Below are 6,295 nucleotides of genomic sequence, written 5' to 3' on the forward strand. Positions count from 1 at the left end.
TACAGTCTATCTCTGAGTCCTGCTAATTGTAAAAAATGCTTCCTGGACTCTTGATTTCTATTTCCATTGCCACCACTCTGCTACAAATGACTATTATTTTCAGCGGGACTGCTGCAGTGGTTTTCTATCAAGTTTCGTTGCATTTCTCCTCGTGGGGGACCTCTGCCTTTGTGATATTCCTCCTGCTTGTGAGTCACTGCATCTGTGATAGGGGTGGACTGCTCACCCCTGACAGCACACAGCTGTTAGCCCTCAACCCTTAGTGAGACCATTAGCATGAGCCCCTGAGCGTGGAGGTTAGAGGTGTGGCTCTGCCAGTAGTGAGCTCCCAGCGGTCCTTGTGGCAGAGAGAGCAGTGAGAGGTAGAGCGGGGGCTCTCTGCCAGCCATTGAGCTGGGAGACCCGGAGACAGGCTGAGGGTTGTGTCCCTCCTTGCTCCAGAGCCTTTTCTGGGAGCACCCACTGCCAAGCCCAGGCCTTGAGGTAGTCGAGAACGTCACCCCATCCCCACCTCCATGACCTAATGGCGGTGTCTGTCTCTGTGGGTCGCAGTTCAGGGAGGCTTCAGCAGCTGGAGTGCAGGGACGCTGCTACTCAGCTAACAGCTTTAACCAGCACTGGTCTCACTGTTCCAAGTTTCAGAAGACTGCTACAGATGAGATCAGTTATCTGCTCCAAGGAGGTGCCCAGAGGTCAGGGTAAGTAGCAAGAACATTGCACATCATGACTTCGGGTTCGCCTGTGTGGCTGGGCCTAATCTCCAAGAAGGGCAATTGTTGTGAGCTGGGAAATCACCGGATTGGTATTTGCTAAAACATGCATTTCTGTTGGTTCTATACTAACAACTGTCTCCAGTTTGAGTGAAAAACTTGAGGGTTGGTTGGGTCCTAGGCACCTGGCTCCCTCAGTGATGATGACTGGGCAGGGTTGGGGGCCTGGCCCTGAGGGCACCACCAGCGGAGATCTGTCTCCTTAGCTGGACCTGGGCACTGGTGGGAGGACTCAGACTGGGTGCTTGACTGAGGCCCACAGAGGGACCCCCACCTCTTGACCAGGGCCTGGTCCTTGGAAGGCGAAAGTTGAGCATTGGCCCTTGCCTTTTCTTGTCAGAATGGAGAATGATAGAGGTTTAGAGGAACATCGTGACTTGACCTTCACCTGACCTCAAGAATAAAGCTTCTGACACCAAGAAGTTTACAACTAACCGCCCTCGCCCTTACCTTTCCTATAAAGGGGCTTTATTGAAAACTTTTAGGGAATTAGAGATTTTTAAGGCATGAGCCTGCAGGGTTTTGCATGACCCTGCAATAGACCTTTCTCTGCTCCAAACACCTGCGTTTTGGTATTGCTTGGCCTCATTGTGCAACAGGCATACAGATTTGCGTTTGATAGCATATGTGGGTCCTGACTAGACCGTGTCTCTGCTGCACCTACCTGCCTTGACGTGGCCATGTCTTTATACCTTTAGTTACAGAGAATCTGTTCTGCTAGTGTTCAGGTTGCTTTCAGAGCTGTTGAAGTTTTGGTGTATCTGTGGGAGGAAGTGAGCTCAGGATGTGCCTACTTCACCATCTTGATCTGGATCTCTGACAGCACAAATTATTTTGTATGATTTTGTGGTGTTCATTTTTAATGTAATAGAGATGTCCCTTTCAGTTGTAACTAGTATTTCTAGCAAGTATTATTTTTTTAAATAAAAGTCTAGCCTAAGAGTTGTACATTTTAGGTCTTTGAAGAAGACCATTTTTTTTTTTTTTGAAGCAGAAGCAGCTTTAATCAAGGAGTGAAGTCCTCAGTCGGAGAGACCTCATTCAACCTGTGGTTGCGGAGGTCTCAACCTACCTACCCCCTAGAGCCCCCGAAGCTCCTCAGGAAGAAGGGAGCCACTGAACAGCGAACTCTGGCAGAGGCCAGGGGCAGGAGCCAGGGGAACCCGGGTCAAGGGGCAGGGGCAGGGCTCCGAGGGGGGGGCGTGACGCCGAGTGGGGCAGGAAGAGCTGACACACGCGGTTCTCCCAGGGGGCCGCCTGGTGGCCACGCAGCAGGAGGAGCGGCTCCCGGAGGGCTGTGGGCAGCCGCCGGCAGTGAGGGAAGAAGCATTTAGAAGCTGGTGCAGCCGCTCCTGGGTGAGCACCAGCCGGTACCGCTGGCCAAGGCCAGCCGCGCACGAGAAGGTCACTCTGCCCTTGTACACAGCATCATCCTGCTGCTCTTCCTTGGCCCTGAGGAAGGCTGATGAAGGGAAGGTGGCAAAGTCAGTGGGGACTGTGGCTCCAGGGCGCTGAGATACAGTCTCCTTAAGAACCTCATCCTTGAGCTTCTCAATGGTGTAGTTTAGGGACTTGAGCTGAGCCACCTGCTCCAGGAGCTGGGCCGACGGGCTCTTGGCAGCAGGGTGGGAGCGAGTGATGTCCACCACATGGGTGCGTGCGCTCAACTGATTCAACGTCTCCAGCAGCTAGTTGGTTTTACGATACAGCGCTCCATGGCAAGCTCACTGTCAGGGCCCTCATGGGGCGGGAGAGAGAGTTTGGCCATGTGCAGAGGGGGCAGGACTGCTAAGGATGCCTTCATCTTGGCTCCTTTGAGGACGCTGTTCCCATGCTGGAGCTGGGAGATGTGCAGCCTCATGGCTGAGATCTGCTGAAGCAGCAGGGGTGAGTCCTTCACCAGCCCTGGGCCAGGCACAGACCCCAGAGCCTGCCCAGGGGCACCTCCCCCAGCAATGCCAGAGACCAGCGTGGCAATACCCAAGGGAGGGGGCCCCCAGAGCCCCTCAATCGTGTGCTTGGACTGGCTGTTCAGTCAATGCTTTAACTCAGCCTTCTCTGCCTACAGCTGGTCGATGTCGGCCTGAAGTGCATCCATGGTCTCCTCAAACTCTTTCTCTCCTCCTTCCGCAGCGGCCTCTGGGTCTCCTCCAGCCAAGGCTGCACTTTCTCAATGCGCTCATCTGCATCCTTGGCAGCACTGTCCAGCTTCTTCTCCAGGAGGCTCAGCCTCACATCGGCCTCACTGAAACTCTTCCCCCTTGATTTTCAGTGACTTCTCCAGCTCTTTAATAACTGTCTCTCGACCCTCAAGCTTCAAACCCAGGCCTTCAGCATCCGTGATCTCTGCATGAAGAGCCACAGCCCACAGCTCAACTGGGGGAGGCTTTCTAGGGGGCCGCTCGGCATCGTACTCCCCCTCCTGCATGGCTGTGGCCAACCTGTTCACAGTGCTGATGAGGGGCTGCACACTCATAGGGGTTGCTGGAGGGGTCCCGTAGATCTGCTCGCTTGCTGTGAAAGCCAGGTCCTCCAAGGCAGCCACAGGCAGCCCCTTGTGGGGCAACGAGCTGGGCAGCGGCTGCTGCCACCTCCTGGAGCACCGCCACCACCCACGTCAAGTGGTTTCTGCAGTCGAGGAGTGTGTCGGATACCTATGCTCCAAAGGCCACTGCAGCTGGGATCTCAGGCGCATCCGTCCCTGGCATCTGCCGCCGGATCTTCTTGCAGAACTGGCGGGTATCACTGCACGAAGTTTCCAGGTCCCGGAGCAGGATGGCAGTATCTGAAGCCTCCTGCCCACCCTGCAAGAAGGCCCGTAGCCATCCCTCCTCCACACTCATGCAGTCTAGGGCACTCTGGGTAAACTTAATGTGGTCAGCCAGCTGCATGGTACTGTCCTTATGTTGTTCAGCAAGGTGGGTGCTGTATAGATGCTGGTAGTACTTGATGGCCTCGGTGAGAGGCTCTATGTTGACAGTCTCATCCAGCTGATCCTTGTGCAGCAGCTCGATGAGGAAGTCCAAGGAGCGTTCGTGGGCACTCCTCTCAGGGTAGAGGCTGCCCACCTTCTTATACACGTCCACACTGCACTGAGAGAGGGTGTGCTCGTAACGATGGAGTGTGGCCGGCAGCAGACTCAGTGAATACACCAGCCCAGCAGCAAAGCTGAGCTGCTCCCCTGCATCTCCTCAAAGTCCTGGCTGCTCTGAACAGCTCTCGCTTAGCTCAAACTTTTCCTGGGCCTGCTTCCGGATTAGCTCTGCCTTGCAAATGAGACGAGGCATGAGCAGCAGCACCAGAACTCAATCATGGTCCCCACCTGGCCAAAGGAAACTGTCGGTCATGAAGGCTGTCAACAGGGACATGTGCCGGTTGGCCTGGGCCACCTCCATCTGCCTCAAGTCCATTTCAATTGCCTTAGCATGAGCCTTAGTCTCAGCAAACTTGATCTTGAAGTCAAAAGTCTCGGGAGGTGGCTGCTGCTGCCTTTCCACAGACGCTTCCTGCTGGTTTGTCGGAGCCCGATTCACATCCTGCAGGTGGGCAGTCAGCTGGTGGTGCTTCTTGATGGTTTGCTGATAGTCCATGACGGTCTCCTGGGCTGCTTCCACATGCTTCTGGGCACCCCGGACCTGTGCTCCTGCCATATCTAGCTGCTCCCGCAGCTCCAGTTCTTCTCACGTGCATTCTCCTGCAGTTCATCGTTCATTTCATTTATTGCTTCCAAGTCCCCCACCGTTTCCTTCAATTTGCGCACTTTCTCTTCCAGATCCAGGTTCCGGTCTGTCAGCGTCTCCACCATCTCCTCCGCCCCCAGAGCAGCATCGACCTGCTCCTTGAGCTCATCAGTGGTGCGCTCTGCCTGGCTCAGCTCCTCCTGCAGACACTCCCGCTGTTGCTTCACAACTTCCAGCTCTTGGTTCTTCTTTTCCATGAGCTTCTGGAGTTTCACGTGCTCTTGCTCCTCTGAGGAAGAAAGATCCTGCATTCTCACCAGGGCATCCTTTAAGCGGGCATTCTGCTCCTCAAGCTGCTTGAGCTGATAACTGGATGCGGCACCATCTGAGCCCTTCTCTTCAGTCTCGGCTTTGAGGATCTCCAAGTCAGTAGTGAGCTCTTGCACACGTTCCCTTGGCACCTCGGCCTCCTGCCGTAGGGACTCGGCCCGCTCTTCGGCCATCTCCTTGTCCAGAGCGGCCATCTCGATGGCATCAGCGGTGTTAGCCATCTCCTCCAGGTAGCGTTCCTTTGCCTCTAGGGCCTCCCTGGCTTCCTTGCGAGCCTCCTTGAGGCGCCGCTGCAGGTCAGCCTGCTGCTCCTGCAGTTTGCTTTTCCATTCCTGCACCTGCTCCAGCTGGACCTTGTGCTTCTCCAGCTCTTTCAGTTTTGCCTTGTCTTCTGCACGTTTCAGCTGCAGGGTCCCCACTTTCTCCTCCAGGCCCCGCACCTGGGCCCTCAGCCCCTCCTCTTCCTTAGAGGGGGAAGGAAGTGGGAGTGCTGCTCCAGGAGAGGTGAGGGCCGGCGTGGGGACGATGGGCGCCGCCAGCGGAGTCTGAGCTGGGGTGCTGGGCTCACTGCTGCTCAGCTCACCTGCTGACGCTGAGCCTGAGGGGCCCAGGGAGCCACCGGCCCCGGCTACCCCAGTGCTGGCTGGGCGGGTGGGCAGTTTGCTGGTCTTTGGGTTTGAGTCAGTTCCCTCTCTCCTGAGGACCTTTGAGGCAGAAGAATCAGGTGTCTCTGGTGTAGTATCCACTCCATCTTCAAATACCTGTATCTGGGACTGGCGCACAAAGATGCCATGTCCTTCATCCCAAGTGAAGTACTTCCTGCCTTGGACGGCTCCGTCATTCTTGCCTTTTGCTTCATCCAGGATCACACCTACCCATTTGCCAGTAGCAAAGAGGGTGGCTCCAACATAGGCCACGGTGCCACGGTGGCCTTTTCCAATCACCTCCACGTGGGAGCCCACTCGCAGAGGCCGGGCACTTGCCTGGCACTCATTCTGCTGCCACTGGGAGTCTGTACTGTCAGGGGCTCCGCGCCCGGCTCCGGGCCCCACTGGCGACCAGAAGACCATGTTGATTAATGTTTTTGCTTAGGTCTTATAGTGGTTATTCTTATAGAAATGATACTCTTATCTCTTAGGACCATTGCTTAGATAAATACTTGTGAAATGTTTTATGTTTCATCTCTACTTCTACACTTCTGACTTTTATTCTGTTGTCCTCTCAGAGCTATAACTCAGATTCCTTTTGTAGAGCTTTTCTCTTGACTTATAAAATAAGGAACTATTCACTAATCTGTGACCCCAAAACACCCCACAAAAATGAACAAATGAGATTATCAACTTACTTGGACATTGAGAAAGACAAGTGAACATTTTTTGTGCATTTTAAGAAATCTAAACTAGGCTAGTATTCTTAATAAGTAGCTGAAATAGCATGTATGGGGAAAAACAGTAAGGGGGAAAAGCTTTATAATCCATTAATTTCTATATTTCACAAGTAAATGGCATTTTTTGG

At 54.1% G+C, this 6,295-nt stretch overlaps 1 pseudogene; it reads right to left on the minus strand.

The window, feature by feature from the left end:
• Positions 1-1,849: 1,849 nt before the first annotated feature.
• On the minus strand, positions 1,850-5,850 carry LOC110122580 (dynactin subunit 1-like; annotated as a pseudogene).
• Positions 5,851-6,295: the final 445 nt, after the last annotated feature.

This window comes from Odocoileus virginianus, chromosome 1, assembly GCF_023699985.2.
Source record: "Odocoileus virginianus isolate 20LAN1187 ecotype Illinois chromosome 1, Ovbor_1.2, whole genome shotgun sequence".
In the NCBI taxonomy this organism is placed as follows: domain Eukaryota; kingdom Metazoa; phylum Chordata; class Mammalia; order Artiodactyla; family Cervidae; genus Odocoileus; species Odocoileus virginianus.